At 42.8% G+C, this 13672-nt stretch overlaps 1 protein-coding gene across 1 annotated transcript in view; it reads right to left on the bottom strand.

Moving 5' to 3' along the window:
* Positions 1 to 12425, bottom strand: part of LOC309394620 (uncharacterized protein) — a 151727-nt gene extending 139302 nt beyond the window's left edge. The window contains exons 1-2 of the transcript XR_014175755.1: positions 12362 to 12425; positions 11548 to 11619 (exon numbers count right to left, since the gene is read on the bottom strand). The gene's annotated coding sequence lies outside the window, so the exon portion shown is untranslated. The remainder of the gene's footprint in view (positions 1 to 11547; positions 11620 to 12361) is intronic.
* Between the last annotated feature and the right edge of the window lie 1247 nt (positions 12426 to 13672).

The following is a 13672-nucleotide window of genomic DNA, read 5'->3' as shown; positions in this document are numbered from 1 at the left end:
CAAATTTTTTTAGAACCTCTTCTGTAGGTGTGGCCTGCTTTGTGGGACTGGCTTGCCGGCCAATGTGACTGGGTGGGAGTGGCTTGGCAGCCATGTGACCAAGTGGGAGTGGCTTGGCAGTCATGTGACTGGGTGGGTGTGGCAACTTGTAAAATGTGGTGAAACTCATTTAAAAATGCTCTTGCTTAGCAACCAAAATGTTGGTTCAGGAACTCTGGCATTGAAGCACACAAGTCTTAAAGCTGTCAAGTTACAAGACCCTTGCACCCCTAACCCTTTAGGAAAAAAACCCCAAGGGTGTTCAAACTTGACAGCTTTAAGACATGTGGACTTCAACTCCCAGAATTCCTCCTCTCGCTCTTCATCTTGATGATGTGCGGTCGGGCGGGGGGGGGGAGGGAGCTGGAACCGGTTCTAAACAGCACTATAGATTTGTGGAACCTCTTCTATAGAAGAGGTTAGAATGGGCAGGAACCCACCCCTGCCGCCCACCCACCCGTGCCCCGTTTTGGACCTGGAAGGCCTCCTACACCAACTTGGAAGCCAAAACGGGGCACCTGGGAGCCTGGCGAGGCCCCAAAATGCAATGCGAGTGCCCTCCCCCCAAATGCACATCTCCCGCATGCGCCTAGCCTCCCCTTGCATGCATGACAGAGACCCAAAGACTAGCTGGCCGGCGGGAGGCACGTGCACGTGTGTGGTTGAGCTGGGCTGGGTAGACAGCTGGTGTGCCCGCAGAGAGGGCTATGCATGCCACTTGTGGCCTGTGTGCCATAGGTTTGCCCTCGTGGGCCTAGATAACCAAGCTCAATTAGATTATCCAATTCATATTTCACCCTCGTTTCATTATCAGCAAGGGATTTATCAGAACAGGGACACCATCATCCTAAACTAGAGGATCAGATGAAGACTTCCTCAGTCTGATGCATCTTGTCTTCCTTAGCCAAGTACAGTATGTCAGCTTCAGACTTCAAGCTCCCACCAAGTAGACTTGGAAACTCTCTCAATCGAGTGAATGAGTTGCAATTGCTGGAAGAGTAAGACACTTGATCTATTCAAAGGTCTGATGATTTATTTGGCCATCAGGCATCACTGCTCTCCTTTCTCTTCCATAACCCTTTTCTTATAACATAAATAGGCTTTTTGTCTGCTCCCAGCCTCTGATGAATCATGTGATATTGAGGTCTGGGCCGCTGCTAATCTTCCCTCCTAATAGCTTTGATGTGAAAGTGTACACACATGCACAAACACGCACACCCAAACACACAGCTCCAAGAGACGGGTGACCTTGTTTTCAGGATTAGAATGATGATTCTCTCCATTCAAAAATAACTACAGTCCCTTGAATACAAAAACCACCGTCTAAAATCATATTGAGAGGGACACCCCCCCCCCCCAAAAAAAAACCACAAAACCACAAAACCCCAACTCTGGAAATCCTAAAACTGTGTGCTTGAAGCTCAGAAAATCGGCATAAACTTTAATACACATGAATTAAGACAGAAACATTTTGGTGGGGAGGAGAGGCTGATGCAGTCTCCTTAGTTTATTTGTTGATAAGAGTTTGGGATTCTCCTTGATCCAAGCTTCTTATTTAATAATTGGTATTTACTGGGGTATGGGACCCTTTTCCTGCTTCTTTGAGCAGTAAACCAATTATGATAATTTCTGGAGCATACTGATCTTGCCAGAACAAGCATGCTTTTGTCACCTCTCAATTAAATTACTGTCACTCTCCCTGTGTGAGGCCATCAGTTGCTACCATTGGTTGAAAACTGGATTTTGACTGGCTTTGTAACACCGCTCTCATTCCAGCTCCTTTGGTCCCTTAATTTACTTTTGGGTATTTTTCCTGTGTTGAAATCTCCTTGGAGTTCAGAACCAAAGATGGCCCACATGAAATCACACCTGGCTAGATAAGTTTATCCTCTCCATGAAGTCAAGCCAGAATGTACATAGCAACAGAAGCAGCGGTGGGATTCAAATTTTTTTTACTACCGGTTCTGTGGGCGTGAATTGGTGGGCGTGGCAGGGGAAGGATACTGTAAAATCTCCATTCAATCTCCACTCCAGGGGAAGGTTACTGCAAAATCCCCATTTCCTCCCAATTTATTATTTATTTATTTATTTACTGCGCTTCTAGACCGCCCCCTCTCCCAAAAGGGACTCCCAATAAACTGGGACTCAGGAGGCAGAGAATAATTGGGGGCGGAGCCGTGGTGGGTTTCAAATTTTTTTAGAACCTCTTCTGTAGGTGTGGCCTGCTTTGTGGGAGTGGCTTGCCGGCCATGTGACTGGGTGGGAGTGGCTTGCCAACCATGTGACTGGGTGGGCGTGGTCAACTTTTAAAATGTGGTGAAACTCACTTAACAACGCTCTTGCTTAGCAACCAAAATGTTGGCTCGGGACCTCTGGCATTTGAAGCACGCAAGTCTTAAAGTTGTCAAGTTACAAGACCCTTGCACCCCTAACCCTTTAGAAAAAACAACAACCCAGGGGTGTTCAAAGTTGACAGCTTTAAGACTTGTGGACTTCAACCCCCAGAATTCCTCCTCTCGCTCTTCATCTTGATGATGTGCGGACGGGCGGGGGAAGGGAGCTGGAACCGGTTCTAAACGGCACTGTAGATTTGTGGAACCTCTTCTATAGAAGAGGTTACAACTGGCAGGAACCCACCCCTGGGACCGAACCAGTCAGGTGGTATTTATCGGTTTTCCAAACTACTCAAAATTTCTGCTACCGATTCTGCAGAACTGGTCAGAACCTGCTGAATACCACCTCTGAACAGGTGGGATCAGTGGTGGGTTCCGGATCCCGTTGCAACTGGTACGCTGCGATGGGGCTGGGCGTCCACCATGTGCATGCGTGCTGCACAGCCATGCGCACCCACTGCTCTGCAACGCTCCAGCTGATCGGCAGAGTGTTGTGCAGGCGCCATATGTTGCGTGTGTGTGCGCAAATGGCCCAGTTGGGCCAGGAACATGGGCAGGTGGGCTCTCCAAAGCACTGTATTGGAACGGTGCCTGCTGCTCCCAGCAGGCACCAGTATGCCCGTACCAGTGGCTTACTGGCCAGAACCCACCTCTGTGTGGGACCTGTTTCAGTACCTACTCCAGAATTGTCCAAAGGACATAGTTAAAAGATGGTAGCCACAAGGGTTTCTTATAATCCTTGATAATCATATTTTAGTTTGCATCGAATAATGTTAGCGTATTTGGAGCGAAGGCTGAAGTTGTGACAAATGTGCCTAAACGTACTAATATGGTCCTTGCTCTTAGTAGGAAATGTCACAAGTGCCATAGCTGTCATTAAGTTTGGCAACCAAGTTTTCACCATCTCTAGCTCACTAGGAAGCATTATACAAATCTACAACTGTCTCTTAATAAAGATAAATACTATAGCATCTGAAGCGCCTAGAACTGTGACGGCAAACCTATGGCACGCGTGCCAGAAGTGGCATGCAAAGCCATCTCTGGGCATGTGAGCTGTTGCCTGTTGCTCTTCTGGGTTCTGGCGTGCCAGCGAGCTGGTCTTCACACACACAGGAGTGCCGGAAACCAGAAGAGAAGCCGCCCGGTGCACATGTGTGTGCTTGGAAGATGATCTTTGGTTTCCAGTGAGTGCATGCACACCACCCACCTGGTCTTCTGGTTTCTGGCAAGCATGATGCGCAAAGACCACCTTGTTGATGCGCATGCACGCAACAACTGGAAGATCATCTTCCCGGAGCGCGTATGTGCATTGGGCGGCTTGCTCCTCTGGTTTTTGGCATTTCAGCACTCGTTGCCGAAAAGGTTCACCAATACTGCCCTAGATATAGCTATTCAACTAAGTTGAATCCAAGACGTCTGTAAAATTAACCAGACTTCCATAGTGGAGCAACAGCATATTCTTAGCCTACTAGGAGTACAGGTTGATCTTGGCCAGATGATCATAATCACCTGTTCTGGATAAGAGTTCTGGACACCTTCAAAGTAGGATCAGAATCCTTTCTATTGCCATTCACATGTAGCCACAAAAACAACCATAAATCCTTGGTTCTTTCATACCCACGTTGTTACATTGCAACACATCTTCATCATTTGCATTCTAGCATTCTCGAGAGCAGGGGTATCAAACCTGCGTCGTCATGGTGGCGTCACGTGATGTATCGTGACTCCTCCCCCTTTCGCTAAACCAGGGGTGGGGGTGGCCAGCGCATGACCCATCCAGCCTGCTGGCCACGAGTTGGACAGTCCTGCTCTAGAAGCTTTGAAATCAAAGACGGCTATGTAAACATCGACGTAGCCTGGAGAGAGCGGAGGAGGGGAGGGAAAAAATTCAATGTTGCCCCGCCTTGATTCTCCTTAGTACAAGAAGGTCCGTGGATTTTAGCCTATCCACATTCTGCATTTGTAATGGGGTGTGAGAATCACCTCAAGGAATGGGAAGAGAAGTCACTGACAGAGTTCCAAGTAACACCCCGAATGAAAGAAGACTCCGCGGCTTGAGTTTCCTCAAAGTTCCATTTTATCAGAGATGCCATATTGGCACATCTGGGAAAATCCGAATCTGAAAGTTTCCAGGTTTTCCCCACCCAAAAGAAAATTCAAGTCCCTGCCCGGCACCCGCATGTCCGCCACGTGGTCCAATCAGGCACAAGCCGAACTGGAGATGCCTCCCAGTCACCTCATCGCAGCTGCAGAGCCAGTTGACCTTGACTTTCTGAGAAAGAATGTTGTTATGGCTACAGAGCACCCACACTCTGTATAATCCCCCTTCCCATTTTCCCACAGTAGAAGTCCAAAAGGTATTTATTTATTTATTTATTTATTTGATTTGATTTCTAGACCGCCCCCTCTCCCCGAAGGGACTCGGGGCAGTGTACAGGTACCAAATTAAAAACCCTACAGATAACAATAAATATAATTAAAACTGGATTAAACTTTAAACCCCTGTACAAATTTATAACAATTAAAAACTTAGCTTTAAGACCAACCCATAAAATTTAAGAATACAGACTGAGGTGGGAGAGCTGGGGTTAGGCCAAGCCGGCTAGATTAAACAGGTGGGTTTTGAGCTTCTGGCGGAAGGAGCGGAGGTCCGTGGTTGTTCTAATATCGGGGGGAAGGTCATTCCAGAGGGTCGGGCCCATCACAGAGAAGGCCCTTCCCCTGGGCGTCGCCCGCTGGCACAGCCTAGTGGACGGCACCCGGAGGAGTCCCTCTCTGTGTGAGCGGATCGGCCGAAGGGATGTATGGGGCAGGATACGATCCCATAAGTAACTCGGTCCTGTGCCATGGAGCGCTTTGAAGATGATAATCAGCACCTTGAAATGCACCCGAAAAGCTACAGGTAGCCAGTGCAGCCCGCGCAGGAGAGGTGTTACGTGGGAGTATCTGGCGACTCCCGAAACTGCCCGTGCGGCCGCATTCTGAACCAACTGCAGTCTTCGGGTGCATCTCAAGGGGAGCCCCATGTAGAGGTAAAAGATGGTTTCCAGGTCTGACACAGGCCAATGGACAGAATTAGAAAAAGGCCCTTCCCAGAAGCTCAAGGGAGGGATGGGGAAAGCGCATTCAGACTTGCAAGGTTCTATTACAGGTCATCCTCGACTTACAACCTGACACAGATTTCAATCATTGTGCTTTCATAAGTATAAGCATGCCCCTATTAACAAGTAACCCACCCCTCGTTGGGTCTACGAAAACTCACCACAGCCAATTCGTTGTGGCCAACTTGCCACACGACAACTTGCCGTGGGAGAAGAGTTACACTAATATCAAAGAAATAGTGCAATAGAATCATTAAAGAAAGGATGCCAAAGGAGGGACAAAATGAAATGTGAATGACAAAAATTAAAATCATTAATTTTATATTAATTTTAGAATACTTTTATAATAATTTTAAAACTATTTTAAATAATGAAATTGAATTGTTGAGTTTGGCAAGTTGGCAAGTTTCTTGCAGCGAGTTGGCCATAGTGAATTTTCCCATTCGGCCACCAGTTAACTACTATTCCAATGCCATCTTTATCTTACCCTTTCAAAAATGCAAATGCTTTTAATCATGTTGATGGTGTGTCTGGCTGGAGATACTCCTCTGAGTTTTCATTTATTCCCACCAAATCTCCCTATGTGCATGCATGTGTATGTTGAAGCAAATGAAGCCTGCGCTTCCTATTCAGACAATTCGGACTTCTACAGAAGTTCATTGTGAACATCAGATAATATGAAAATGAGGCATTTTTCATAAAAAGTTAAGACTTTTTTTTTGCAAAAATGTTCTGATCAAAATTACTTTTATCTCCTCCCCCTTCCCCTCTCAGTGCAGGACAGGGTTCTATAATACAAACGAATGGCTAATTTTAGCAATGATCAATGGTTTCTATGTTTTCGAATAATCAGGGAAGGTTTCTTTTCATAAAGATGAGGAAAGTTTCCTAAAACCCTGACTCAATTTTCATCGAATAAACACCGGTCATGTTATAAGATGTGTAGAGTGGTCAGATTGCAGAAGAAATATCAAATCGTGCATCCCAGTCCAAGTTATTCTAAAGTAAGTCTGAGTGAAAAATTCACGTTAACAGAATTGAAATTGCTACATTTCTGCAGTTTCTGAATACCGAAGGGCAGATCTTTCATTTTAAAAAATAAATAAATGCAAAAGTGATGCATATATTAGGAGAAAACGGACATAAAATGCAAATTCACTGAATATGTGCCACACAAAGGCATTTTACATTTGCATATATTGTGAGAAATACACTAAAACCCGTTTAAAATGTTATGGGGATTTTTTGAAAAAAATAAAATGTGGCAATACAACTTGGCGCTAAAAGTCTGATCAAAAGTTACAGAATCATCCTTCCCTTTTCAAAAAAAAAAGGTTTGGAGGATTCAATGGAACTTACTTTATTATTTATTTTATTTATTTGGTTTGTCAAGCATGTATGAGAAAACAAGTGTGTATGGATGTAACATACAAAGCATATAAGTATAAGCAGGTATAAGTATATACATAAGAAATGAATTACAAATAAATGGGAACAGTAGCACAGGGTCGGTAGGCACGCTGGTGTGCTTATGCACGCCCCCTTACAGACCTCTTAGGAATGGGGTGAGGTCCACACTAGACAGTTTAAGGTTAAAGTTTTGGGGATTTGAGGATGTAACAATAGAATCAGGTAGAGCATTCCAAGCATTGACCACTCTGTTGCTGAAGTAGTATTTTCTGCAATAGTGTTTGGAACGGTTTACTTTGACTTTGTATCAGTGGTGGGTTGCAGGCAGTATGCCCCAGTACGGGCATATCGGTGCCTGCAGGGAGCACCGGGTACTGTTCTGGTACGGTGCTCCGGAGGGCCCACCTGCCGTCCTTACCTGTATTTGAGCTCTTCGGCGCTTCCGCATATGCGCACGGAAAGTACGGCGCCTGCGCAATGCTCCGCCGAGCAGCTGGAGCATCGCAGAGGCATCGCAGGAGGTAAGGATGCATATGTGCGCTGCGCATGTGTGCGCGTATGCTGCATGCGTTCATGTGGTGAACGCCGGGCCTCGTTGCATCGTACCAGTTGCATCGGGATCCGGAACCCACCGCTGCTTTGTATCTATTGTTTGACCATGTATTATTGCGGTTAAAGCTGACGCTGAAGTCATTGACAAGTAGGACGTTGTAACAGACAATTTTGTGTACTAAGCTTAGGTCAGACTGTAGGCAGCATTGTTCTAGGTTGTCTAGATCCAAAATTTATGCCTAGTGGCATAAGGTATTCTACTGAGAGTAGAGAAGTGGAGGACTCTTCTCGTGAAATACCCCTGGACTCGCTCCATTGTATTAATATCCATTATACAGTGTGGATTCCAGACAGACGAGCTGCATTCGAGAATTGGTCTGGCAAAGGTTTTTTTATGCTCTGGTTTGCAAGTACAATGTTACCGGAGAAGAAGCTTCGCAAAATTAGGTTAACAACTCTTAATGCCTTTTTAGCAATGCAGTTACAGTGAGCTCTGCACTTGAGGATACATGTCTATAAGATTGTCATCTTTAGCGTCATAAACTTGCTATGCAGAATAATTTCCGTTGGAAATAATAGGGATTTCCCCAATAGGTGGGCAGAGGGCTACAGATGATTTCAACAACGGCAGTAGGCATATGAAGTAAAAGTAATGCAACACTTCCACATGAACAGATCTTATATGTAAAGCATCAGATGCACCAATGAAGATTACTCTTTTGGGATGGTCCATGGAGAACGTCTATCTTCGTGGTCGTTAAGAGTTCAGACTAAACTGATGGCACATAATCAATCAACTTTGGGTGAAAGTGTAAAAAAAATAGATCTTTTTGATTTTTTGTTTATTTAAACCAATGTTCACAATATCCAGAGCAAGTACCTTACAACATCATAAAAGCGATGACATCGTTGGGCAAATAATACAAACTATAAAATGTGTAGCCTGTCAGGAGGGATCTAAATTATCTCATTTGTGTCATTTGTTAAAAGATGTCATAAGGGACGTGATGACATCACTTGCACCCTGTATCCCATGGTGGATGTACTTGGTGCCATTCACTCACATGCTCTATTGCCAGAAACCTTTTTTTTAAAATTTCTCTATAGTGTCATCAAAAAAGAAGGTTTATATTCCTTACAATTCACAGCTTGCAACTCAATGAAACAAAATTGAATAATACTAGGCCTCACAGACTTTTTAAAAAAAATCTTCCTCTAATATAAGTTCTATGTAAAGTTTCATAATTCAGCATAATTTCCAAGTCTGTAAATTACAATAATTACACTGTTGTTCAACAATGAAAATAATTACATACTTCTGTGTAACTTTATTCAAAACTGTAGTATTAACCGGCTGCATCTTAACAAACAGACTTTATCAGATAAGATATGCTGGCCTGTACCTGCAGCCATCAGATTGCAAGGCCCTATTTAAAAATATAAAATTTAACACGGAGAAGTAAAGGATGATGAAACCAATTCACTTGGATTAACTAACTGAAATTTCCGCCAACGTTGTAAAGTTTGCTATCCGGTGAACACTATTTTATACAAAGAAAAGGAGGCACATTTTCAACAACTGTATAACGCTGTTCCCTTGCTCAAAAAAATGCCCAACTAACTTGTTTTAATGCTTAAACTAATTAGTTTTGAGATGCTAAACGAACAAGGTGCATATGTCTGAAAACATGAAGCACAATTATAAAAGATAAAAATCAATTATCTATTGAGCTATACATATAATTATAAATTGAATCCTTTAGAGAAAATGTAACGTATCAAAACATTTTTCTGTGATCCCTTTTTTCTTGCTTAGAGAAAGGAAAAGAAATCAAATACAGTATAGAACATAGAATAATAAAATGGCTCTACTTATTCACATTGAAAAACTAAATCTAAGTTGTACATTCATTTAGCTCTGAAGCATTTTAAGCTCGCTCTAATTTTCAAAACTACATACATACATGCATACAAAACTACAGAGTTTTTCTTCCTTTATATTTCTAACTTCCAAATCATGATAATGAAAAGAGGGTACTGAATAGATTAGAAGCAGGATTTTTTATTTATTTACAAAAATCCAAAATATGATTGCTTCAGCATTGCATTCTGCTAATCCAGTCCACAGGATATAAAAATATTTAACTTGAGACTAGATCAGCTCGGCATTGGAAATTACTTTAATAGCTCATCTGCTCTCTTTTCGGCACACTTTTCCAGTTGCAGGTATAAAACAAAAGTCAAGTTTATTGAATGCAACCTGACTATAAAAGGCGATCTTCTAAGTAATAAAATTCCATTAACCCAAATGCAATCTAAATTATTAATTGCTGCTGTAATATAAATGTCTATTAGAAGTGAAGGCCACAACAGGGGGAAAAAATGGATTCAACCCAAATGCTTAGGAAATAAAATCTTAGAGGAAGGACATATACTTAATTTCATGAAGAGATTATTTTAACAAAACACTTAAGTACATTCATTTCTTTGTCCTACCATTGAGACCTGTGGCCTCATTTAACTACAATTTCTTACAAATAATCCTTTCCAATTTTAACTCGATTTATTTACCGTTAAGCAGTGGTATCTGTAAGGGAGGGGCTTTAAAAGTCAAGATCACACTGCCGTTGTGTTTGAAGCTCCTCCCCTTAAAAGCAGATGGGTTTCAATCACATGATAACTTCCATTTTGATGTTTTCAAATTGCCTCCCCATCTTACATTTACCTGTAAGATTGTTGCTTTATTTGAATCTGGCCACTCAATAGTATTGATGAATTCATATTTTGTTATTCCTTTTTAAAAAAAAAATCCCGCCACCCCCTGAAATAATATTTCTTCCTGGAGGGAAACAGACTCCGCTCACTTAGGATCTCTGGTCATTTATTATTTGAGTGAAAAATATGCATCCTATTTTTTTTTTAAAGTAAGCTTACTCCTGTTTTCCTCTCCTCTCCTAACTCCCCATAATAAAAGGTTAGACCAGCTGAGTGAAAATGGGATAAAATGCATCTTAAAAAAAAAAACACGCTTTGCAAAAAAATATTTTTAAGTATTAAACATTTATTCTGAGAATGACCACTTTGGTCCTGAACAAATTCTTGATGAGGCAATGCCATTCACAAAAGGAAATTTAAAAAAATGCAACCTGTGCTGTCCCCTTAATTACATTTAACTAATATAAGATGACTTTCTGGAAATTCAGCCATTGGAAATCTCACAATTTCAGGGGCCTGCAAATTATTCATTTGCAAGAATAATTTAAAAAAATATATTTTCTTGCAAGAAGTTTTTTTAAAAAAAGATGCATGATCTGCTGGATGAATGCTAACTTTTGCATTGTCGATGGGCATTCCTGGTTTCTCCTCTTTATGGCTTCGCTCAAATACTATCCCAAAATTTCCCTGGTGAGTGTGAGAAGATTTGCCTTTGCTAATTCTTGTCGACAGCTTGGGCTGAATTGTGAGAGGCTTACACTAACCTCAAGGTCAATTGCAATCAAAGCTCCCTGGTCTGGATCCCTTCATTAAAACTGGGTGGAATTGGGGAAAACTGGAAGTTTATCACTACAACTGTCAAAATATTTGCCAGGCAAAGAACACGGAGAAACAAAGGAGTAAAATTAATAAGATGGTTTATATCTTTGAAGTCATTATATGAAGCTATACAAGAGCGCTTCTAACTAGATTCGGGAAGATTTTCCTCGCAACTCCTCCTCTATACCGATACTCATCCTTCTCTATTTTCTGAATATTTACCGTACCAAATTCTCTGTAAAAACACAATCGAGTAGAAAACAAACTTAAAACACATAAACCTGAACTCAAAACTTGGCCTATGTTGCCAGAGTAACATCTCAAGATAAAAGCACCCGCTTTCCAATTAAAAAATAAAAAATAACAAAATGAGATACAAGCAATGAAAATCCAGGCAACAGAATCTGTTTCGAAATCCGATTCCACAACTTCAGATTCAAAAGAACAGCCTCGGTTTAAAAATAAATAAATAAAACAAGAGAAGAAATTAAAATAAGATTATGAAATTTGTTTCTTACCTTCTGTGCGATTGCCGGACAGGAAATTACATATTACAAACACTGCAATAATGTCAGTCTGCTGCTTTAACTCTGTATGGAAAAGAAAACAAATGTTAGTTTCATGGAATTTTCCACCCTATCAATCAATCACAGGTATATTCCAAATGGATGACAGTTCTAATTACATATTCACAGGCCTAGGTTTCCCCCCCCCCTTTTTTTTTCTAAAGGCACAACAGAGCGCAAAGTTTTAAGATTAAAAATAAAGGGTAATGAACCTTTTTGAAATGCCGTCCCCATCTTGACTTGTCCATGAAGGGGAAAAAAAATCTTACAAAATATGCATTGAGAATCCTGCCTCAGATTTTACTCTATGTTTACTCCTTACCAGCTGCAAGTGGGGGGCGGGGGGGGGGGAAGAGAGATAGAGAGAGAGCCCACTGGCCTGATTTGCAGTTTTGCACGGCTCCCTGTTCCTAATTTTGCAGCCTGAATTTTGCAGATGCTGATTAGAAACTAGAGAAGTCCAACTTTATAAACCGTGCCGCGGGCAACACGCTTGTGGGGAGTCTAGCTTTGGATGCCAATCTTCAAAGGGTCACCCGGGTGTAGGGAAAGGATCTGCAAGTTACATAACACACACACACATACACACACACGAAACATTAGAAGTTGTCAGGAAAAAACAACAGTGCAGGAAAAACAAAAACAAAACAAAACTCCGGATTATTGAAACGTTGATCCCAAGCATCCCAATGTGAGATTTGCAGCTGTCTCAGACAGATGAAAGCCAGACCTGATCAGGGGCCTAGATCCAAACCTCTTAACTTACCTTGGATCCAAAAAGCAGACAAGTCAAACTAAGGCTGTTAGAGACCTCCAGTCTTTTGTCAGGCGGCTGCTGTCTTCTCTACACCCACTTTTTTTCTCCGTTTTGCTGCCATCTGCTGGGAAGTGAGGCCTTCCGCAGGTTTTTTTTTAAATTTTTTTTTTACAGGAGATAAATTTGAATTACACAACCAGCGTACAGTAGGAAACAAATGTGGGTCATGCCCCCCCCTCCTCCTCCTCCTCCTCCTCCGCCTCCCCACCTTGCTGGCATTTGTTTTCCTGGCCAGCCAATCAGACACAATTACAGATTCAAGTCGTACATTTTGAAATACAGCAGAAGGGATACAGAGGCTGACATTTGACTTCCCTTCGCTTCGCTTCAGCAGCTGCTCTGGACAAAAAATAATTTTTTAAAAACACACACACACCACACAACAGTGTTTGTGCCTTGCCTTCGCTGCCTCGATTTCCAGCCGAAACTTGCCAGGGGGTTGGATGGAAGCAAGGAAGCCAAAGGCGAGGTTGCGTTGGGCATTGCGTTGGGAAGACTTTCCCTGCCACAGCGTTTTCCTGAGACAGGAGGAACGAAATAAATCCTGGAGGGGGGGGGTCCATGCCCAGGGGTGGGTTCCAGCTGCCACTACTGCCGGCTTGCTCAGGGGCGCACCGCACACACGCGCATTGCAACAAAAATAGTTCTGCGCATGTGCAGAAGGCAAAAACAAGATGGCAGTTCCTAGAGCGGTGCCAAGAGAACCAATACAATACAATACAATAGTAGAGTTGGAAGGGACCTCGGAGGTCTTCTAGTCCAGCCCCCTGCCTAGGCAGGAAACCCTATAAAGTTTCAGACAGATGGCTAGCCAACATCTTCTTAAAGACTTCCAGTTTTGGGGCATTCACAACTTCTGGAAGCAAGCTGTTCAGGAGTGTGGCAGGCCTGGGTCACTGCCGGTTCCAGCGACTCAAGCCGTCAGTTTACTACCAGTTCGGCCGAATCGGTCCGAACTGGTAGGAATCCACCTCTGGTCCATGGCTTTGTAACTGGAAAATATGTTTATTCCAAATATGTTTAATGGAAAGAAAGACTAGGGGTGACATGATAGCAATGGTCCGATATCTCAGGGGCTTCCACAAAGAAGAGGGTGCCAAGTTATTCTCCAAAGCACCTGAAGGCAGGACAAGAAGCAATGGGTGGAAACTAATCCAGGGGAAAAGCAACCTAGAACTAAGGAGACATTTCCTAACAGGTAGAACAATTAATCAGTGGAACAACTTGCCCCCTAGAAGTAGGGAATACTCCAACCCTGGA

Source organism: Natrix helvetica, assembly GCF_964273705.1.
Source record: "Natrix helvetica genome assembly, chromosome: 6".
NCBI classification, from domain to species: domain Eukaryota; kingdom Metazoa; phylum Chordata; class Lepidosauria; order Squamata; family Natricidae; genus Natrix; species Natrix helvetica.
Note: the sequence above shows the minus strand (reverse complement) of the source record. Positions and strands in the feature narration are given on the sequence as shown.